Source organism: Ambystoma mexicanum, chromosome 3q (genome assembly GCF_040938575.1).
Source record: "Ambystoma mexicanum isolate Mex_15411 chromosome 3q, UKY_AmexF1_1, whole genome shotgun sequence".
In the NCBI taxonomy this organism is placed as follows: Eukaryota; Metazoa; Chordata; class Amphibia; order Caudata; family Ambystomatidae; genus Ambystoma; species Ambystoma mexicanum.
In genome coordinates, this window is record NC_090926.1 from 312486649 (window position 1) to 312510893 (window position 24245).

The following is a 24245-nucleotide window of genomic DNA, read 5'->3' on the forward strand; positions in this document are numbered from 1 at the left end:
GCAGCTCGAGGCCATGGAAGCGGTGGGATCCTTCAGTGATGGCAGCAACGGACGAAAGACACCCAAGCGCTAGTCCCCGACCTCGGAGGATTGTCCGGCGGGGCAGTTAATGGGGACCACACCCGGCGACACGAGCGATACCTAGACTACTACACCTAAACACACTAAACCCAGTCGAGACTCGACACGCGTATCGAGTTCTCGGAAGAGGGAGGCACCTAGAGAGCGGTCCACAGAATCGGTGTCCTCTGGGCGTTCCAGGTCTAGATCGCCTCACGACACATGGCAACCGTCCACAGTTGCCAAAAGTGCCTCGCTCCCCAAAGCCACAGAGGTATGGTCGTCAGAAGACGAATCCAACCTCCACCCCCAAGCTGCACGCTTCGGGTCGGCTCCGGCAGCCCGATCGGCATCTGCCTCCGAGAGTCGACGTTCACACTCCAAAGATTCAGAGTACCATACACACCGCTGAATCTCGACGCCACGCGTCGAAAGATTTAGAGAAGGTCAAACCATCAGGGAAACACTCTTCTACTCATGGTACAGGGGACAAACAGCAGAAAAAGTCATCACACTCAACTTCTGCACCCAAGGTGCACAAGGACAAACACAGGTTTTCAGATAAGGATAGATACAAGACCCCTGTCCCTGTCACTACACCCCAACTTATCCCTCCGACTCCCAGGATATGGGAATACAAGAGGAACCTCAACAGGAGGTTGTCATCCCCAGTTCCAAAGAATGGAGCACTGAGGACATAGACAGGGTGATGAAAAGAATGTCTTCCTTGGATAATTTTTATGAAAAAAACCCAGAGCATTTTCTGAGCTATGAGTACCCCTGACAACGCTACTCCTTCAGAATCCAAAGACCCTCGGCCTCCTAATAAGAGACCTCGGGTTGAGACTCCAGCTCGGGACCAGATTTCAGACCCTTACTACATTCAACCTTACCATCAGTATGCTGAAGATCGAGACATACAGATGCTGGACGACCAAACAGGGGTCGATTATTATGGAGATGACGAGAACCAGGAAGAGGAGGAGGAAGACTAGGCAGAAGTGTACAATATAGAAACTCCTGTTCGCAAAGAACCGCAGGTCACTGACTCACCCGTAGATAACCAGCCCCTTCTAAAGGAGGTCTTAGCTAGAGCTGCAGAGCACTTCCACATAGGCACTCGGGGGGGGGGGGGGGGGGGGGGTCTCAAGAAGAGAGGGACTTTGCAGAGGAGATCATGGGGGACAAAAAACCCATTCCAATTCTGAAATCCATCTAATGCAGAATTGATGCCTCCCTCCTCCCTCCTCACCCCTCACCAGGGCTGTCAACCCCAGAATTGAAAAGATGTTCAGGGTCGCCCAGTCCGACCCACTTAACATAAGGGGTCAACTTAAGCCCGACTCACTGGTAGTCGCTACCACCAGGAAAATAGCGGGTACTCCCCCATCATCTGAAGCTCCCCCAGCCAAGGAGCAAGAAAATATATAGTCTAGGGAGAAAGGTGGCCTCCACTTCCGCTTACCAAGCAAGAATAGCCAATACCACCACCCTGCTGGCAAGTTAATAATTGCCACCAGTGGGAGCAGGTAGCTGCTCTCATTGCCTCCGCACCAGAACCACTAAAGGGACAGCTAGCCCAGATCGCGTCGGAGGGTAGAGCAGTGTCCGGATGCATTCTAAAGACTACCTTTGACGCCGCAGCTAATGCAGGCCGGTTCATAGCAGAGAGCCCTGTCATTAAGAGGCACGCTTGGCTCAGACAATCAGGGGTTAAACCCGAGACCCAGGCTACCCTTATCGACATGCTGGTGGAACCGAATGTCTTGTTTGGCAAAGTAGTAGAGGAGGCACTCAAAACTGCCAAAGACCGGTACGATACCTACCTAATGTCCCTGGGACAATTGACTATTAATCCCACGAACCAAAGAGGAAATAGTCATTTCCGTCATTCACGCGGCCAAAATTCCCAGAGGGGCTCCAATTACGCACAGGGGCAGGGTACATTGTGGGGTGGCAACCAACAGACTACCCAAAGTTACGGCAGAGGTAACGAGGAGCCGTGGTAGAGGCAGCCCAGGCAGAGGCGGTACGCCTCCCGGTAATCAGTGAGGCTCCGCTCAGGGTCCCTTCCCATGCATCCCCAGTAGGTGGGCGCATTTCCAACTGCACCGCAGGATACTGCATCGAACTGCTGGAGCGCCCCCGCAACCACCCTCCAAGACAAAAGATACACTCCCTGGACCATCAAAAGATCCTCCTCGAGGAAATCATCAATCTTCTCGCAAAGGACGCAATAGAACTCGTCCCGGGCAACCAGGTAAACAAGGGTATTTATTCAACCTACTTCCTTGTGCCAAAAAAAGATTTGACAATGCGGCCAGTATTAGACTTACGCCCTGCAAACAAGTATGTCAAGCCCCAAAAATGTCACTTGACTACTCTCCAAGAGGTAATCCCCCTCCTAAAAAGAGGGCATTACATGTTAACATTGGACATGAAAGATGCCTATTTTCATATTTCCATGTTCCCAGCGCACAGAAGATCTGTGCGCTTCAAGGTGGACAGTCAGCACTACCAGTTCAAGGTGCTGCCCTTCGGTATAGCCTCGGCTCCAAGGGTATTCACCAAGGTACTGGCGGTGGCAGCAGCACACCTACGCAGGGAGGCAATCCCAGTGTACCCTTACCTGGACGACTGGCTCATCACGGGGGAAACGCCAGTAATTTGCAGATCCAACATCCAAAGAACTATCGACCTCCTCTTCGAATTGGGTTTCTCTATCAACGAGAAAAAAACAAGCCTGGTGCCATGCACCTCCAAACAGTTCCTAGGAGCTGTCCTAAACACTCAAGAGGGGTTGGCCTTTCCATAAGAGGAAAGAATTCGGAATATACTACTGCAAATTCCTCAATATCAGTCTGGTCGTCAGATAAGGGTGCGCAAAGCGATGTGTTTGCTAGGCATGATGGCGTCATGTATTTACCTGGTTCCCCATGCGCGCCTGCGCATGCGACCCATGCAGGAATGGTTGGTGAAACAGTGGTCTCAGGCAAGTGGTCAGTGGGATGATCTAGTGGTCGTTTTGTCAACACTTGTGCAAAGCCTTCACTGGTGGACGAGGGAGAACCTGTCAAAGGGGAAACCCTTTTTTGATCCGGAGATACAGGCTGTAGTTACTACAGACGCGTCCCTATCTGGGTGGGGAGCACACCTCCTTCACCACATGGCTCAGGGTCTCTGGTCTTACACAGTGGCCAAGAATCACATCAGTCTGCTAGAGCTTCTGGCAGTCTTCAGAGCGCTTCGAGCGTTCGAACCCCACCTGTTGAACCTGTCAGTACAGATCTTAACAGACAGCACGACAGCTATGTTTTACATAAACAAGCAGGGAGGGACTTGTTCGCCAAATCTGTCCAGGCTTGCCCAGAAAATTTGGACATGGGCACTCAGACGGAACATTTACCTGTCATCTCAACATGTTCCTGGGGATCTCAATTCACTAGCAGATGCTTTATGCAGAGATCCCCTCCCAGGAGAACACGAATGGTGTCTACACAGAGAGGTCGTAGAAGACCTCTTCTCACAGTGGGGTTTCCCCAATATAGACCTATTCGCCACAAGCGAAAACAGCCAATGCCTAGGATTCGCATCCAGGTTCCCCCAGCCAGACTCCAGGGGGAACACCCTGGGGATGAACTGGTCAGGGATGTTTGCCTACGCTTTTCCACCAAGGCCTCTCATGCGGAAGGTGGTCAACAAGATGCACAGAGAATCGATGACGCTCATCCTAGTTGCTCCCATGTGGGCGAGTCAACCCTGGTTCCCACACCTGTGCAGACTAGCATTGTGCGAACCCATCAGGCCCTCTTGCTGGCACAACCTACTATCCCAGCACCAAGGTCAGACAGTGCATCCTCAACCCAGCTCAATGAACTTGGCAGCATGGCTCCTGAAGTCATAGAGTTTGGCCATCTCAATCTACCACAGAGATGTATGGATATCCTAAAAGAATCAAGGAAACCTAACACAAGACACTGTTACTTTGATAAATGGAAGAGATTTGTTATCTGGTACCAGAATAAACATATCAACCCGGTTGATTCCACTCCTTCCAGTATTGTCACCTACATGCTCCACCTACTGGACGCAGGATTGTTATTTAATTCACTCAAGGTACAACTGGCGGCGCTGTCGGCCTATACCACCTCCCATAACAAGGTGTCATGGTGGAAATTACCAGTGGTTAAAGCATTTATGGAAGGGGTGAAGAGACTTCACCCTCCAATTTCTAATCCACCACCAGGATGGGACCTTAATGTGGTGCTTGCTAAACTCATGGGGCCCCCCTTTGAACCCATGCATAAAGCCAGTCTCAAACACCTGACCTATAAAACTGCCTTCTTAATAGCCATTACATCCATAAAAAGGGTCAGTGAAATTCAGGCTCCGTCAGTGCAGGATCCTTTCTTTACTGTTCATAAGGATAAACTGGTTCTACGAACTCATCCTAGGTTCTCACCTAAGTTCATTTCTAAATTCCACGTTAGCGAGTCCATTGAGCTACCGGCCTTCTTCCAAGAACCCAAAAGCTCTGCTGAGGTGAAACTACACACTCTAGATGTGCAAAGAGCGGTCCTCTACTATGTAGACAAAACCAGACCGCTAAGGAAAACAGACCAACTGTTCGTCTCCGTAGCGACAGGCAGAGGAGGAGATCGCGTCTCTAAAGGTGGCATCTCAAAATGGATAGTCAAATGTATTCAGCTATGTTACTCCCTTTCTGAAAAGACTCTGCCTTTTATGCCAAGAGCCCACTCTACAAGAGGCACTGGGGCCACTCTGGCTTTCATTGCAAATGTACCCCTTGACACCATTTGCAAAGCAGCTACATGGAGCTCTATTCACACTTTTACTCAGCACTACTGCATTGGCACTCATTCCAAGACAGATACTCAAGTGGCACAAGCAGTTCTAAGACATCTGTTCCCTCATGAGCCTTCTCACATCCCACCTCCTTCTTCTGACACTGCTCGCTAATCTATGCACAGTATGTGATCTAAGCAGATTCCACAAGCCTCAGAAGGATACATTACTCACTGTAATCGTATTTCTGATGCTTGTATCTGCTTAGATTCACATGCGCCCGCTCTTCCTCCCCTCTGAGACAAGGGGAGGAAGTGCGGGCCTGCACGCATGATGGATCATGGGTGCAGTGGACTTCACACTAGGGATAGTATTACTGGCACGCCCTGTGTCGACGCCCATTTTCGAGTTTCAAAAAACAAACTGTAATACTCCTCAGCTTCCACTAGATGTCGGCCTATGCACAGCATGTGAATCTAAGCAAATACAAGCATCAGAAGTACGATTACGGTGAGTAATGTATCATATATATATATATATGTGTATATATGTATATATCTTAGGCTTGTGGAATCTGCTTAGATCACATGTTGTGCATAGGGCGACAACTAGTGGAAGCTACGGAGTATTAGTTGTTTTCGAAACTCAAAGGTACGTCGACAGGGCGTGCTAGTAATACTATCCCTAGTGTGACATCCACTGTATCCATGAGCATGCACGCGTCGCGGTCCCTCAGATTGTTTTTTTCCGTCTTTACAGACTGACACGTATAGCGGCGTTCCTCTTTCGGCATAAAGCCATTGACTTCAATTATCGATAGTTCTTTCTAACGCTTACTCCACTGACATTCGAAACATCACGCCGGTGAAGACAGAGACTGCCCTGCGAAACTACCGTGACCGACCATTCAGCCTTGGAAGGCCGCCCTGGTCCTCGGCCCAGACAGTAGGGAGAGAGGGGGGTGGTCATTCTAGGATGTATATGCCCCTTTTGCTACACTATTTTCGCCCAGCTGCCATAGTTTGTAGTTATGGACAAGACCCCATTTAAATTTTGCCCCAAGTGCAATTGTAAATTCCTGTGGGTCGACAAGCATTTAGTCTGTAACTTGTGTCTCCCAAGAGACCACGTCGAAACGTCTTGTCGAGCGTGTAGGCTCTTCAAGCTGAAGACTTTAAAGGCCCGCTCAACAAAATACTGGGCCCACTATGCCAGGCAGCTTGAGGCCATGGAGGTAGAAGGCGCTTTCAGGTATGGCAGTGACTGGGTAGCTCCGGCTACCCAAGCGCAGGCCCCCGGCCCGAGAGGACAGGCCGGCGGCCATGTTGTGAGGACTACACCCGGTGGCGGAAGCGCTTCAAAATCACACATCACTAAACACATAACCCCATGTCGAGACTCGGCACATGGGTCCAGTGCTCGACAACGCACAGCACCTAGGGAAAGGTCTGTTTAGTCCCTGTCCTCTGGACGTTCTCATTCGAGATCGCCGCACAAAAGGACCCAACTGGCATAAGACGGCGAGGGTGTCGCATGCAAAACTCTCTCCGAAGGCTGTTCGTCCGCAGACCAGGCTTTCGGCCCTTTCCACTCCCGAAAGTCAACGCTCGGCGTCAAATCAGGTAGTAGGCCCCAAACAGTCGGTTACACATGACTCTGAACCACTGAAATCCCAGATAGCACAGGTGGCAGCAGATGGGAGGGCAGTGTCGAGCTGCTTACTTAAGACCAACCTTGACACGGGGGACAATGCTGGAAGAATCATTGCTCAGGGTACTGTTATCAAATGTCATGCTGCAATCCAGTTTCAGGCCAGAAACGCAGGCCACACTGATTAACATGCCTATTGATCCCAATGTGCTCTGTGGCAAGGCCGTCGAAGACGCCCTTTAAGACAGCCAACGACGAGTATGACACACTTAAATCGTAGGGCTAAAACAATTTTCGCAGTTTTCACAGCCAATGTTCTCAACGGGGGTCCAATTACAGTCAAAACCAAGGTTCCTCCTGGGGAAATAATGAGTCGGTCCTCCCAGGGCTAACCTAGAGGACAACGCAGAGGTCGTGGAAGGGGCAACCCTTCTAGAGGTGACATTCTGCTTCAGGTGCCCTCCCATGCCTCTCCAGTAGGAGGGCGCATTTCCAACTTCACCCACGCATGGGAGGGAATCGCCTCAGACAGATGGGTGCTGTCCACAGTAGCAGGCGGATACTGTATCAAACTCTTCCAACGACCCCACAACCACCTCCCACGACAGAAGATCCATTCAAGAGAACACCAACGTATCCTCCTCGAGGAGATAGCCACTCTTCTATTAAAGGACGCCATCAAAGTCGTCCGGGCCAACCAGGTAAACAGGGGTATTTATTCAGGTTACTTCCTTGTGCCAAAGAAAGATCTAACAATACGCCCAGTATTAGATTTGCGCCCTGCAAACAAGTATGTCAAGCCACAAAAGTTTTGCATGACTACGCTACAAGAGGTAATCCCTCTACTAAAAAAGGGGGATTACATGGAAACATTGGATATGAAAGATGCCTATTTTCATATTTCAATGTTTCCAGCGCACAGAAGATTCTTGCGTTTCAAGATAGCGAACCAGCACTACCAATTCAAAGTGCTGCCCTTCGAAATAGCCTCTGCTCCAAGGGTATTCACGAAGGTACTGGCGGTGGTGGCAGGACACCTGCGCAGGGACGCAATCCCAGTGTACCCTTACCTGGATGACTGGCTCATTACAGGGGAGTCCCCCCTAATTTGTAGACAAAACATTCAAAATATAATCAACCTCCTCTTTCAATTGGGCTTCTCCATCAACGAGAAAAAGTCAAGCCTAATGCCAAGCACTTCCAAACAGTTCCTAGGAGCTGTCTTAAACACACAAGAGGGGTTGGTCTTTGCGTCAGCGGAAAGAGTCCAAAATGTGTTACTGCAAATACTGCATTATCAGGCCAGCCGCCAGATAAGGGTGCACAAAGCTATGCGTTTGCTAGGCATAATGGCATTTTGCATTTACCTAGTTTCTCAAGCGCGCCTGCAACACATGAAGGAGTGGTTGGCGAAACAGTGGTCTCAGGCAAGTGGTCAGTGGGACGATCTAGTGGTCATTTCGCCATCACTTGTACAAAATCTTCGCTGGTGGACAAGGGAAAATCTGTTGAAGGGGAAACCCTTCTACGATCCAGACATACAGGCAATTGTCACGATGGACGCCTCTCTAGCGGGGTGGGGCGCCCATTACCTTCATCACACAGCTTAGGGTCTGTGGTCCTGCACGGCAGCCCAAAACCACATTAATATGCTAGAACTTCTGGCAGTATTCAAAGCCCTTCGGACATTTGAATCCCATTTAAAGAACCAATCCATGCAAGTCCTGACAGACAGCACTAGAGCGATGTTTTATATCAGCAAACAGGGGGGGCACACGTTCTCCAAATCTGTCCAGGCTTGCGCAGCACATTTGGAAATGGGCACTCAAACGGAAGATGTTCCTATCAGCACAGCATGTTCCAGGGGAACTCAACTCTCTAGCAGACTTATTGAGCAGGGATCCACTACCAGAGGAACACGAGTGGCATCTACACGAAAGAGTCGTAGAACATCTCTTCTCTCTATGGGATTTCCCCACAATAGACTTTTTCGCTACAAGCGAAAACAGTCAATGCCCAGACTTCGCGTCCAAGTTCCCCCAGCCAGGCTCCAAGGGGAACGCCCTATGGATGAACTGGTCAGGGAAATTTGCTTACGCTTTTCCCCCCAACACCTCTCATGAGGAAGGTGTTGAACAAGATCCACAAGGAACCGATGACGCTTATCCTAGGTGCTCCTATGTGGGCAAGACAACCATGGTATCCACATCTGCGCAAACTGGCGATGTGCGATCCCATCAAACTCCCGTACCCGTACAATCTACTCACTTAGCACGAGGGACTAACAGTGCACCCGAAGCCTCACTCAATGAACTTGGCAGCATGGCTCCTGAAGTCCTAGAGTTCGGCCATTTTAATCTGCCACAGCGATACATGGATATCTTGAAGGAATGAAGAAAACCAAATACTAGACACTGTTACTTTGACAAATGGAGAAGATTAGTAATTTGGTTCCAATCTAAACAGATCAACCCCATAAAATGTACTCCTTCCCACATTCTAACTTATATGTGTCATGATCTCTGCTTCCAAAAGATCAGGACTTGCCCGACTCCCTTGGAAGCAGACCCATAACCTCGGTTCCGAGTGCCAGCCAGTCCCAATTTGGACCTTTTGGACCCTGTCCTGGCGCCAGTGGCACCAGGCTCATAAAGATGCCCAGTCCCAGCGCTGGAAGCGCCGGGCTCATAATGCTTGGGTGGACTTACCTGCAGCAGACCATGCTGCTTACTTACCTGCCAGTTGAACCCCTGATCCTCTTCTGTTTGGGACTACTTTTCCTGTTGGGTGGGGCAGGAGCCACTCCCTAGGTTCAGAACACTGGAACTCTTCTGGAAAGCAGGAACTCTTTTCTTACCTAGGCGTGGCTGTGGAAGGAGACACCTAAGCACTACAGGAGGCTATTTAAACCACACCCGATGGATGAATCTTGCTTTGTTATTCTGCATTCTCTGCAGCAGAAAGCTCATCGTGTCTTCTGCTTCTGATCCTGGGCCTAAGGGAACAAAGGCTTACCATCCTGGAATCCAGTCTTCAGCAGCACCTGTAAAGACAAAGAAAGAACAGGTTAGCACTACGGTCTTCAGTGGCAGCGCATCTCTTACCTGGTCCATCGGCTGTCACCAACGCCTCGCGCTGCATTCCGGCCTCTGAAAGACAAAGGCTTACCTACTCTTCGCATGCTCCGGAGGTCTTCGGCGCTGCATCCCGCATCTGAAAGACAAAAGAAGGTGCGTTTAAAGACATTGGGCAACTTTATTACTCTCGTGCCATTACTCCTTCCCACGCCGAATCCAGTGGGTATTCCAGCACCCTTCAGCTTCTCTAAAGCTCCGAACTTGTACCTGCAAGATAAAAGGGACAGTTAGTGCGCATCGTGAAGCAGGCTACAAGCGCTTACTTACGTGCTTCCAGGCGCTTCTATTCCTCACGCGGGTTCGATCCTCAACTCTCATCAGCCCGCCATCCGCCATCGCCGGAACTCTGCAAAACAAGAGATATCATTACAAAAGACTTTTAAGACATTTGAAGTGCCCAGAAATTACCGTTCGTGCAGTTAACGACGGACAGCAGTCCTCTGAGGTCAAGAGGCCTGCACCCTTATCCAGTGAAGAAACTGGTTACGGCACCCTGCCCCGAGGCAGATGGAGAGCTCGGCGTTCACTTACCTAAGGTGAGGGCGTTAACCTTTGGGGTTCTACAGGAGAAGAGAAAGGGAAGAGGAGAGAGGCACCCAATAACCCCAGTTCATTAATCCCATATTTTCTATCTGCAGACATCTTACTCTTCGAGTCAGACATACAGTGCACAGAGGTCCAGCCCAAAGAGCCAACCGTGTGTTACACATCACCTTTGAAGATACGGCATTCACCCAGTCAAGACCGGCGCCTCTGCGGGAATCAGGTGAGCGTTACAATATGCTCCATTTACTAGAGGCAGGGTTAGTATTCAACTCCCTAAAGGTCCACCTGGCGGTTTTATCCCTACACCACTTCCCACAATAAAATGTCATGGTGGAAGGTATCTGACATCAAGGCATTCATGGAAGGAGTATAGAGACTCCACCCTCCTATTTCGAACCCACTGCCAGGATGGGATCTCAATGTGGTACTCGCTAAACTCATGGGATCCCCTTTCGAGCCAATGCACAAGTCTAGTCTAAAACACCTGACTTATAAAACCGCCTTCTTAGTGGCTATCACTTCCGTAAGAAGAGTGAGTGAAATACAAGCATTGTCGGTGCAGGATCATTTCTATGTCGTACACAAAGACAAGCTGGTTTTACATACTCACCTTAGGTTCTCCCCTAAATTCATCTCCAAATTTCATGTAAACCAGTCAATTGAGCTACCAGCTTTCTTCCAGGAACCCAACAGCTCAGCTGAGGTAAAACTCCATACACTAGATGTGAGGGGGGTGGTCTTCTATTATGTAGACAAGACCAGACTGCTAAGAAAAACAGATAAACTGTTTGTCTCCATAGCGCCAGGCAGAGAAGGTGACTGCATTTTAAAAAAATGCCATCTCTAGGTGGATAGTCCGATGTATCCAACTGTGCTATTCCCAATTAGATAAACCACTGCTTTTTACACCCAGGGCTCACTCCACTAGAGGCACAGGAGCCACCCTGGCTTTCATTGCAAATGTCCCCTTAGACAGTATTTGCAGAGCAGCTACATGGAGCTCAATACATACTTTCACTCAGCACTACTGCATTGACACTCATTCCAAGACAGATACACAATTGGAACAAGCGGTTCTAAGACACTTATTCTCTCATGAACCTGCTCACATTCCACCTCCTTCTTCTAACACTGCTCGCTAATCTATGCAAAGCTTGTGATCTAAGCAGATGCCACAAGCCTCTGAAGGGATACAATTCTCACCGTAATCATATTTCTGATGCTTGTATCTGCTTAAATTCACATGCAACCCACCCTTCCTCCCTTCAGAGAGAAGGTGCATGGATGCTTATGAGCTTGTCTGATACGTATCTGCTTGGATACAATTGTACTCGCACTACACCTCATGTCAGAACAATAACAATCTGAGGGACCTCGACGCGCGAGGGATCATGGGTATAGTGGACGTCACACTAGGGATAGTATTCCTGGCTCACCCTGTCGACGTCCCTTTTTCGAGTTTCGAAAACAACAACTGTAATACTCTGCAGCTTCCACTAGATGTCTGCCTATGCGCAGCATGTGAATCTAAGCAGATACAAGCATCAGAAATAAGATACGGTGAGTAATGTATTATATATATATATATATTTCTGAGGCTTGTGGAATCTGCTTAGATCACATGCTGTGCATAGGCCGACATCTAGTGGAAGCTGCGGAGTATTACAGTTTGTTTTTCGAAAGTCGAAAATGGGCGTCGACACAGGCGTGCCAGTAATACTATCCCTAGTGTGACGTCCACTGTACCCAAGATCCCTCACGCGTGTAGGATCCTCAGATTGCTTTTTTCCGCCATACTGGTCGGAAGCATCTTGCGGAGTTCCCTGGCCTTAGCCATACTTTTGCTGTTATTATAATTTTAATTCTTATTCATTCCCTTCCCCACCCCAACGTCGACCCTCAACCTCGACGACGGCTGGAGAAGTCATCGACCGTCGACTGCTGCACGACGGATCTGGGCCTCGGTAGGCCGCTGGCCTCGGCCCGGGCCTAGTAGGCCGCTGGCCTCGGCCCTTACAAGTAGGGAGAGTGGGGGGTGGTACATACTCTTCACTCTTGATATATAGTTACATTTATATATATATTCCTACACTTAGCAGCCCGCTGCCTTAAGGTGCGTATGGAGGGTACCCCTTTTCAATTCTGCCCCAAGTGCAATCGCAAATACCCTTGGGTCGACAGGCACGCCACGTGCAATCTCTGCTTGCCGAGGGATCACCCCGAAGCGAACTGCAGAGCGTGTAGTAGGTTTAAACCTAAGACACTTAAGGACCGTTCGACAAAGCGTTGGGCCCACCACGCCAGGCAGGAGGCCATGGCAGCGGAGGGCGCCTTCAGCGATGGCAGCGACGCCGTACTTTCGGACGGCGAGGGCATTACGGCGTCGAAAGACAGCCGACGAGCGCAGGTCCCCGACCTCGGAAGGTCGTCCGGCAAGGCGGCTATGGGGAAGACCCCCGGCGACGCAAGCGCTACACACCTAACACACACTAAACACACTAAGACCAACCGGACCTCGACGACGTCGACTTCCCGGAAAGAGGCACAAAAAGAACGGTCCGACTCGGTGTCCTCTGGGCGCTCTCGATCGAGATCGCCTCACGACGCAAGGCAATCATCCACTCTTGCCAAAAGTGCCTCGCTACACACACTAACGGAAGTTCGATCGTCGGGAGACGAAGACGACTTCCACCCCCAGGCCGCGCTCCAAGATACCGAGACCGCGGTTAACACCAGTGAGGCCCCACGCCCGAAGCACACAGATACCTTTCCAGACCCTCGACGCCAGGCGTCGAAAGTCTCTGGGGCCCCCAAGGGACAGGGAAAACATTTTTCCACGCACGGAGAAGGGGGGAAACAGCGGAAAGCACAGCCTTCCACCCCTGTAAAGCCTAAGCAGACAAGCAAACACAAGTCTACCCTTGAAAATAAATCACCTGCTAAAGTAATACCCTGTTCCAGGGAATGGTCCAGTGAAGACATAGACAGGGTTATGTCTAGGATGTCTTCCTTGGCTGATTTTTATGATAAGAACCCAGTACACTTTCTTTCATATAACCCTCAAGGGGCCACACCCTCAGGCTCCTCCGATCCTATCCCGCTAAGTAAAAAGCCCCGGGTCGAAAGACCTGAACCCTTCGAGGTTCAGCCTTACTCCACTCCATATTCTACTCCACTCCCCAGTTATCAGGGACAAGTTTTCCCTGAAGAGGACCAGGAGTTTGCAATTATGGAAGAACAAACCGGGACAGAGTACTATGCAGAGGATGAGGACCTGGAGGAGGGAGAAGATGAGCAGGAAATTTACAGAGTAGATTCCCCAGTACAAAGCGAAGCCCCAGTTACTGACTCTCCAGTTGATAACCAGCCCCTCCTTAACGAGGTTCTCGCTCGAGCAGCGGAACACTTCCACATCGACACCCACGGTGTACAGGAGGAAAGGGACTTCGCGGAGGAGTTTGTAGGAGAGAGAAGACCGGTCGCTCAGACCATCCCTATCCTCAAATCCATCCAACGAAGAATAGATCCTTCCCTGGTGAATCCTAACCTCACCAGAGCTGTCAACCCCAGAATTGAAAAGATTTTCCGGGCAGCCCAGTCTGACCCTCTGTATATAAAGGGACATCTTAAACCAGATTCCCTAGTGGTGACCAACACTAGAAAGAGGGCTGGCACGCCCTTATCTTCATCAGAAGCTCCTCCCGACAAGGAGAGCAAAAAACTTTACGGGTTTGGCAGAAAGGTAGCCTCAACGTCCGCCTACCAAGCAAGGATTGCGAATTCCACCACCCTGTTGGCTAGTTACAATTGCCATCAATGGGAAGAAGTCGCGGCGCTCATTGCCTCTGCTCCAGAACCGTTAAAGGGCCAGCTGGCTCGGATCTCGGCAGAGGGGAGAGCCGTGTCTGGTTGCATTTTAAAAGCAACTTTCGACGCCGCTGACAACGCAGGGAGATTGATAGCAGAAGGTACTGTTATCAAGAGACATGCGTGGTTACGGCAGTCGGGATTCAAGACAGAAACCCAGGCTTCTTTAATAGACAAGCCAGTGGAACCCGACCTATTGTTTGGGAAAGCGGTCGAAGACGCACTTAAAAATGCCAAAGATGAATATGAGACTCTCAAATCCCTTGGCCAGCTTACCAACAAACCCCCTAACCAGAGGGGGAACAATAATTTTCGTCGCCCACGCGGCCAAAATTCACAAAGAGGCAACTATGCCCAGGGACAAGGTACACAATGGAATAACAACCAGCAGTCTACCCAGAGTTACGGCAGGGGTAACAAGAGAGGTCGTGGAAGAGGCAGAGGCAGCCCCAACAAGGGCGGTGGCACGCCTCCACCAAAACAGTGACGCTCAGTTCAGGGTCCCTTGCCACGCAACCCCAGTAGGGGGACGCATTTCCACCTTCACCCAGGCTTGGGAAGGGATCACCTCAGACAGATGGGTGCTGTCAACAGTATCCGCAGGATATTGTATAGAACTACTGCAGCGTCCCCGGAATCATCCTCCACGACAAAGAGTGCACTCCCTAGAGCATCAAAGGATCCTTCTCGAGGAGATCGCCATTCTGCTAGAAAAGGACGCGATAGAACTCGTCCCAGGACACCAGGTAAACAAGGGTATCTATTCAACTTACTTCCTTGTGCCAAAGAAAGATTTGACAATGCGCCCAGTATTGGACTTACGGCCTGCCAACAAATATGTCAAGCCCCAAAAATTCCGTATGACCACGCTACAAGAGGTAATCCCCCTCCTAAAAAAGGGGGATTACATGGCAACCTTGGATATGAAAGATGCTTATTTTCATATTTCCATGCTCCCAGCGCACAAAAAGTACTTGCGCTTCAAGGTGGACAGTCGCCACTACCAATTCAAGGTACTGCCCTTCGGGATAGCTTCAGCACCAAGGGTATTCACCAAGGTACTGGCGGTGGCGGCTGCACACCTACGCAGGGAAGCAATCCCGGTGTACCCTTATCTGGACGACTGGCTCATAACGGGGGAAACCCCAGGAATTTGCAGGTCAAACATTCAGAGGACTATCGACCTCCTCCACGAATTAGGCTTCTCCATCAACGAGAAAAAGTCAAGTCTGGTGCCAGGCACCTCAAAACAGTTTCTAGGAGCTATCCTAGATACTCAGAAAGGATTGACCTTCCCTTCGGAAGAGAGAATTCGGAATATACTTCTGCAAATTCCGCATTATCAGTCAGGTCAACAGATAACAGTACGCAAAGCTATGCGGTTACTGGGCATGATGGCGTCATGCATTTACCTGGTCCCCCACGCGCGTCTGCGCATGCGTCCCATGCAGGAATGGTTGGCGAAACAGTGGTCTCAGGCAAGTGGTCATTGGGACGATCTAGTGGTCGTTTCGCCAACACTCGTACAGAGCCTACACTGGTGGACAAGAGAGAATCTCGCAAAGGGGAAACCCTTTTACGATCCCGAAGTACAAGCCGTGGTGACTACAGATGCATGCCTGACTGGGTGGGGAGCTCACCATCTCCACCACACAGCTCAGGGTCTCTGGTCTCACTCAGTAGCCAAGAACCACATCAATCTGCTAGAGCTTCTGGCAGTATTCCGAGCGCTAAGGGCGTTCGAGCCCCATCTACTGAACTTGTCGGTGCAGATCAGGACGGACAGCACGACAGCCATGTTCTATCTGAACAAGCAAGGGGGGACTCGTTCGCCAAATCTGTCCAAGCTTGCCCAGAAAATATGGATATGGGCACTCAGACGGAACATCTTCCTGTCATCGCAACATGTTCCAGGGGAGCTCAATTCCCTAGCGGATGCTCTAAGCAGAAACTCCCTCCCAGAAGAACACGAATGGGTCCTTCACAGAGACGTAGTAGAAGATCTCTTCTCTCAGTGGGGTTTCCCCACTATAGACCTATTCGCCACAAGCGAAAACAAACAATGCCCAGGATTTGCATCCAGGTTCCCCCAGCCGGACTCCCAAGGGAATGCCCTGTGGATGAACTGGTCAGGGATGTTTGCGTACGCTTTTCCACCAACTCCTCTCATCAGGAAGGTGGTGTACAAGATGAACAAGGAATCTATGACGCTCATCCTAGTTGCTCCCATGTGGGCGAGACAACCATGGTTTCCACACCTACGCAGGATGGCGGTGTGCGAACCCATCAGACTCCCAGCCTGGTACAACCTACTGTCCCAGCAACAGGGTCAAACAGTGCATCAGGAACCCAACTCTATGAACCTAGCAGCATGGCTCCTGAAGTCATAGAGTTTGGACATCTCAAATTACCACAGAGGTGTATGGACATTCTAAAGGAGTCCAGGAAACCAAATACAAGGCACTGTTACTTTGATAAGTGGAAAAGATTCGTTATCTGGTGCCAGAATAAACAAATCAACCCGGTTGATTGCACTCCTTCCAACGTTGTGACATACATGCTCCACCTGCTGGATGCAGGGTTGGTTTTTAACTCGCTGAAAGTACACCTGGCAGCCCTCTCGGCTTACACCACATCCCATAACAAGGTCTCGTGGTGGAAAGTACCAGTGGTTAAAGCCTTCATGGAAGGAGTAAAGAGACTTCACCCTCCTATTTCGAACCCACCGCCAGGATGGGACCTCAACGTGGTGCTAGCTAAGCTCATGGGACCCCCATTCGAACCCATGCATAAAAGTAGTCTCAAACACCTGACTTATAAAACGGCCTTCTTAGTAGCCATTACCTCCATAAGAAGGGTCAGTGAAATTCAGGCTCTGTCAGTGCAGGATCCTTTCTTTACTATCCACAAGGACAAACTGGTTTTACGCACACACCCTAGGTTCTCACCTAAATTCATATCCAAGTTCCATGTAAACCAGTCCATCGAGCTTCCGGCTTTCTTCCAGAACCCGCAAAGCTCGGCTGAGGTGAAACTACACACCCTAGATGTGCGTAGGGCGGTCCTATACTATGTAAATAAAACCAGACCGCTAAGGAAAACAGATCAACTGTTTGTCTCCGTAGCTACAGGCAGAGAGGGGGATCGCGTCTCTAAGGGCGCTATCTCGAAGTGGATTATCAACTGTATACAGCTGTGTTACTCTCTTTCTGACAAGACTCTGCCTTTTACGCCAAGGGCCCACTCTACTAGAGGCATTGGTGCCACTCTGGCTTTCATTGCAAATGTTCCCCTCGACACCATTTGCAAAGCGGCTACTTGGAGCTCTATTCACACTTTTACTCAGCATTACTGCATTGACACTCATTCCAAGACAGATACACAAGTGGGACAAGCGGTTCTAAGACACCTGTTTGCTCATGACCCTTCTCACATCCCACCTCCTTCTTCTGGTACTGCTCGCTAATCTATGCACAGCATGTGATCTAAGCAGATTCCACAAGCCTCAGAAGGGATACATTACTCACCGTAATCGTATTTCTGATGCTTGTATCTGCTTAGATTCACATGCGACCCACCCTTCCTCCCCTCCGAGAGAAGGCGCATGATTGCTTGTAGTCTTACCTTTTCTGTCTATCTGCTTGGATTATCTGTACTCACGCTACTCCTCATGCTTCCTCATGTCAGAAAAAATACAATCTGAGGATCCTACACGCGTGAGGGATCTTGGGTACAGTGGACGTCACACTAGGGATAGTATTACTGGCACGCCTGTGTCGACGCCCATTTTCGACTTTCGAAAAACAAACTGTAATACTCCGCAGCTTCCACTAGATGTCGGCCTATGCACAGCATGTGAATCTAAGCAGATACAAGCATCAGAAATACGATTACGGTGAGTAATGTATCCCATATTCGTGAAGACATGGAGGAAAAGAAAACCGCACTCCACGCATGAGGTAGCAGGTCCCAATGGGAAAATAACAAACTCGGATCCAATAAGCACAACGAGTTTAATATATGGTAAAAAAAAGTGGTAGGCAAGACACACAGCAAAACACAACAGGACGCCAGGGCAGGGCATATATATATATAAACACATGAGTTTTGGTAAATTGTAACACTACAAAGAAAAAACATGTAACAAAATAATCCCTGCATAATCCCTGCACACACGACCAAACTGCTTTCTCAAAAAAGTTTGTATTCAATTACAAAAAACTTGTACAACCAACACTGCATAATAGCTTAAAAAGGGTTGGCATCTGTCCCATGCCTCCCTTAATGGCATCCAGGTTATAAAACACTCACCCCACCAGGGTGTAAACCGCCACGCGTTCCACTTGTAACACCAAGCTTCCTCAGGCTTTTTTTCTCCACGTTCGCGGAAACACCATCATTTTTATAAAACGGGAAGAGAACCGGCATCGGCTCCACCCCTTTGCTCTCGTACTTTCCGATCACATGATCGCGAGTGGCTGCAAATGCTAGCAGCATGCAAGAAAGCAGCCATCTATGAATGGTTTCATTATACGATAATTCAGGGTAAATGTTGACCCCTGCCCTGCTAAACACAGTTTCGGGGAATTCATGAGGCTAAAGGGTAAAGCTATCTGCCGTATGCCGGATTCTACAACCTTTCACCATATTTAAAATGTATCATGTGTTTGTGTGCGCAAGTGCGCAAATTCATTAAATGGTTTGTTTTCATCCTACATGATGAATATCCAAACCAATTTACCTCAAGGTTTGGCGTGCTTAAAAAAAAAAAAGTTAAGCGCAGCACATTTCCCATGTTGTATGCGTCATGACATGACCATGCTATGTGCACAATACACATTTAAAGGACCCTCTCCTTTATAAATACTAATGTTGCTTCTCTATATTGATCTTGGCACATAATCGTGTGATAAAATATTTAATGAGATGCAATGTAAAATATAAGCAGAAAAGTGCATAGTGCATGATTAACAGTGGTCTACCCATTGCCGTAGCATATACAGAGAAATAAAGTGCATTACTTCAAAAACTGTTATCAATGTTACGTTCAAATTGACTTTCTTTATAGAAAGAGTCCAATATATTGTGTTTTATAGTAGTGTTGTGTGCGTTTAAGTATTGCTACTGATCTTTGCTTGTGTTTGATTTGAAAGGCCTTTAATAAATATTTATTTTTTATATACACCTGACTGAGTAATTTGTAGTGTCGTTGCTGTATGTGCTCATTGTGGGCTTTCAATCACCCTCACCCCTCCTGGGACCTAGTCTTGACCGCCGGCAATGCTACCTTGATTGGTCTGGCTGGTCCAGAAGGTTACCCTGTTCCAAGAAACTAGGCTGGCCTTCTGAACCTCTGCCCACCAGGTCAGAGTTCAGAAATCCATCTTAACAGTTGCAGCGGCCCCAGTGTGACTGTAATTGACCAATACCTCAAATAAAAAATACTGAATCCTCTGGGATGCAGTCAGAGCAGAGTAGAGTGTTGCAGTGTGCTTGAGATGTTATACTCACTGTTAACTATGCAGAAGTCTTTTTATTACAAAGTAGTGGTACATTATCCTTGCACATGCTCAAAACAAAGAAATTATCTCAAGTACCCCACGCTCCTATCCACAGTATCTGTGTCTTGAGCTGGAGCTTAACACCTGTATCTTTGTTCTGTGCATTGAAGAAAGGAAAAATTGTTGCTCATTGGTTTACACCAAAAGTTAAATATTTCAATTTGCTGGGTTTGTCAGGGAAAGTCTTTCTGAGAAGAACAGGCAGAGGAGACCCATCTGCTCCTCTTTGCTTCCATTCAACCAAGCACTATAACTTCTGGGGAGCATGTGCTACGACGATAGTCCCTTATTGATGCAGCCCATTTTACAAGGTTCTGGTTGAAAAAAAATGTCAGACATGTGCATACGGTTCTTGAGCCAAAAGGACTAGGCATAAAACAAACAAAACAAGGGTGCAAGCTTCTGAACAGTGGAAACTCTATGCCCGATGTATTGATTCCATTGATCTCAGGCATAGGTTAGTTGAGCACTTCTGGACACGAGGCACTGGGGAAGAATATGTGTAAAGAAAGCAGACAATTCTTGAGCATAAAGCCTCCGATTTCTTTCAGTGAAGACAGGTGACGGGTAGGAGTCAAACCTGGGGTCCAAGCCCTAGTGTGGGTGGGCTTGTGTAAGTGCCCTAGCTTCCACAATTTTATTTTACTTTGTACTGGGAAAAGTTCTTTAGTTCCCTCCATTACTGGAAGAATGTTCTGCTGGGATTTGGGTTATTGGAATAAACCACATTACCAATATTCCAGGTAAGTAAAATTGTATTGCTCCTTCCTCCTATGCTTTTCAGTCCTCTTGCTGATTCTTGGACACTGGATGATATCCAGGGTGGACCACAAGCCTTTAGTTCTCTGCCTGTTTGGAAGTAGCTAATTAAAGCTTCAGACCTCCCCACAATGTTATCTTATCTACTGGGTTTGGGTGGGTGGAGGGCAATGGGTATACTCTTACATCTTCAAGCTGCACGTAAACATTCTGTATCTGGGTCAGACAGCACCCCCTATAGATACGGTGCTTGGTCAGTAAACCCAGTACTTTACACCTTTGTCCACAAAGGCAGACCATCCTACCCTCTGGACTTCAGCGTTGTTTGTTTATTTTATTTATATAGCGCTCCGGACCCAGGAGTAAGAGGGAGCTTAGGACAGGTTACAAGGCACAGTACATAGTAATTTGCAGTAGTACATTAGCATGGTTATATACAGTATATCCAGACAGTGGTAGTTAATGCTTACAGTAATGGCATAGGTGAGGCATGTACAATATATACAGATTGTAGCTAGGTCTAGCTTAAGGTTGATTTTTTGTCAGTAGCCACCCAATGGCAAGTTTCCTGAATAACTGGAAGGATTTGGACAATTTGATGTTCAAGGGCAGGGTGTTCCAGAGTTGGGAGGCGAGAACCGTGAAGCTCGAGCCTCCGGCTCTTTTAGAAGTAAATCTAGGCACCGTGAGGCATAGTGTTGGAGTATCTGGTGGTTCTGATGGCCGGTTTCAGGGTGAATTTGTTAGTAAGGTAGGGAGGGGCTAGGTGGTTGAGGGCTTTGTAAGTGAGGCAGAGAGTTTTTAAATCAATTTTTTTTTTTGTTGAATGGAGAGCCATTTGCATGTGATTCTGGTGGCGGATATATGCTCCCGCCTAGGAATGTTTAGTGCTGCTCGTAGCGCATTGTTTTGGAGAACTTGGAGTTTACTGATTATAGATTGGTTGGCACCTAGGTAGAGGCTGTTGCAATAGTCTAGCTTTTGAGGCAGCTATTAGTGGATAGAAAGGGTCTGCAGGCTCTAATTAATTTCCCTGTGTAAGCGGTAGCTGAGGCGGTCGAGTTGACTTGTTTGGTGAGATTAATATTGGCATCGAGATAAAAGCCGAGGGTTTTCACATTTTTAGCGACAGGGATAGTGTTGCCATCGATGATGATGTTGGAGTAGTCGGGGCTCAGTTTTTGTAGGTTACTAGGTGATCCGACAAGGAGCAGTTCAGTCTTCTCGTCATTCAGGCAGAGGCCATGTGTGGCCATCCAAGCCTGAACGACGAAGAAGATTTTGTTGATCCTAGTGACATCAGCATTGTAGTTGCCAGAGATGGTGAGGAGTATCTGGGTGTCATCTGCGTAGTTTGTGTAGGTGACACCCAGACGGTCTAGTTTGTCAAAGAGAGGCTTTGTAAAGATATTGTATAGAGTGGGGGAAACACATGAGCCTTGTGGGACACCACAGGTGATGGGGTCTGCTGCTACCACAGAGGAAAAAACCCTAATGGTTCTGTTGGCCAAGAAGGACTGTATCCACGTGACAGCAGAGGAGGAGAAATGGGCAGCAGAGGCGAGGTGGTTACAGAGTATTTTATGGTCGACCAGGTCGAAGGCTGCTGAGAGGTCTAGGAGAAGTAGGATGGCAGCCTTACCCTTATCTTTAATGTCATCAATCTGACTTTTGAGGTCAACAAGGGTGGTTTCTGTTCCATGTTGAGGTCGAAAGCCAGATTGACGCAATCCTAGTAATTGGTTGGACTCTAAGTAATCCTGAATTTGCAGGTAAGCAACTCTGTCGAGGATTTTTAGCAGGAAGGGAACAGTGGTGATAGGCCTATAATTAGTAGGAATGGCTGGGTGCAGGGACTGTTTTTTTAGAAGAGGGAGGACCCATGATTGTTTCAAATTGTTGCGTACTGTGTTGGTGGAGAATGATAGGTTTATTAGCTTGGAGATGAATGGGGAGTGGTCTCTTGCTGCATCTTTGATAATCTGTGCGGGGCAGCTGTCCCCTTTGCAGTTTGATGGTTTGAGGGAAGTTATGATTTTTTGGACTTCTGTACCTTTTTGCATGTGAAGCCGGGGTTGGTGTTAGGGGTCGTGGGTAAGCTTAGGGGTAGGGAAGTTACTACCAGAAAGTTGTAGTCTTTTGTTCTCAATTTTCGTTTGCAGGCCAGTCATTTTATTAGCAAGGGCTTCTTGGATGCTCGTGCACCATGGTTGGTCTTTCACGGACATGTCCGTCGGTGGGTTAGGGTTTTCGAACTCCTTCAGGATGGTAAAGAGTTCTTTAGCACTGGAGCCTGCATTATTTATTCTTACAATGTAGGTTTCCTTCTTAGTGCAGATTACTTCTTTTTTATAAAGGGAGTAGGCGTTTGTAAGATTATTTTATTTTCCACTGATGGAGTCGTTTTCCATAGGGTTTCCATCTTGGTTTTCTTATTTCTGAGTATTTTGAGTTCAGGTGTGTACCAGGAGTTGAGATGGGCTCTGGGTTTACCTTTACGTAATTGTAGTGGGGCAACGGCATCAATGGCTTTGGTCATGGCATCATTCTGGGTGTCTACTAGTAAGTTGAGGTCCGAAGTGTCGGGGATCATATTTAGGATGGGGAGATCCAGTGGAGCGAGGGCTTCCGCGGTAATGTTACACTTGTTTCTGGTCAGACATGCTGGTGCAGGGGGGGCACTGTTTGTGGTTCGGGTTGTTAATGCTAATGTCAAATGATAAGAGGAGATGGTCAGTCCATACAAAAGGTTGGGGATCTTTGCAGATGATGTTGCAGTTTTGGGCAGCGAGCCAGTCTATAGTTCTGCCTTTCTGATGGGTAGGTAAAGTGTTAAGTTGAGTGTAGTTGTGGTCAGAGAGGGCGTTAGCAAGGGAGGATGCAGGAATGCCGTGAGGATCGTTATATCCCAGGTTAAAGTCGCCTAGAATAATATTTTGTGAAAGAGGTTTGGATTTCTCTGCTATTAGGGAGGTAATGTTCACCTCGAAGGTACATGTGGGACGTGGGGGTCTGTATATTAGTTCCAGGGTGATAGTATTCTTAGGGGTAGTTTGTATTTTAATGGAAAGGTGCTCGCATGACTTTAGTGGAAGGGAGGTAACAGATCTAATGTCAAGCGAGGATTTGAATATGAAAGCTACACCTCTTCCGCGAGCATTAGGTCTGTCGGCCCTGAGGATGGAGTCAGGAACCGCAAGGGTTAGATAAGGACCTGCTGCAGCATGAAGCCATGTTTCTGTGGTGGCAAGGAAGTCTAGATCTGCTGAGCGGATGATGTCGGCAATTTCGGTGGGGTGAGCAACAAGGGATATGACATTAAGTAAGGCTCCTTTTAGTGACAGTGTTTGCATTGGTGTTCTTGTTGGTGGCTTTAGTCATAGGAATTGTAGGCGCTTTGCTGGGTAGGGTGTGAAGTCTGCAGCCTACTCTATTTTTGCGGGTGGTGAGGTTAGGGTTGGCTGTGAGGCAATGTTCTGGTACTTTGGGGGAGTTCTGGTTGATGTTGGTGTAGACATCTTTAGTAAGGTCAAGGGGGTTGGGTGGAAGGTTGTCTGAAGTGACGCTAATTTTAGCGGTGTGGTATGAAGGGGCACTGTGGGGGGATGGAGGCAAGGTGGGCAGGAAGGGTGTGGTGCAGGGGATGGGGTGGTGTCTAGGGCAGCCAAGCTTGGCTAGACCATTACTGAGCGGGATGTAGCTGTTTCTACTGCATGGCGTGAAGTTGGGCATGACACAGAAGGGGAACATGGTGAGGGCATCCTATGTGGGCATCTGTCCTCCTATTATGGTGCAGTGTTTTTAAAAGGTCCAGGATTGCCTTTGCAGCATCTTGTACCCTACTCATAGTGGTCATATA

General features: G+C 48.5%; 1 protein-coding gene and 1 long non-coding RNA gene across 2 annotated transcripts in view; one reads left to right on the forward strand and one right to left on the reverse strand.

The window, feature by feature from the left end:
• ADCY6 (adenylate cyclase 6) overlaps positions 1–24245 on the forward strand; it is an 820353-nt gene that overhangs the window by 675207 nt on the left and 120901 nt on the right. The window lies entirely within an intron of this gene.
• Positions 1–24245, reverse strand: part of LOC138582512 (uncharacterized) — a 340772-nt gene that overhangs the window by 230749 nt on the left and 85778 nt on the right. The window lies entirely within an intron of this gene.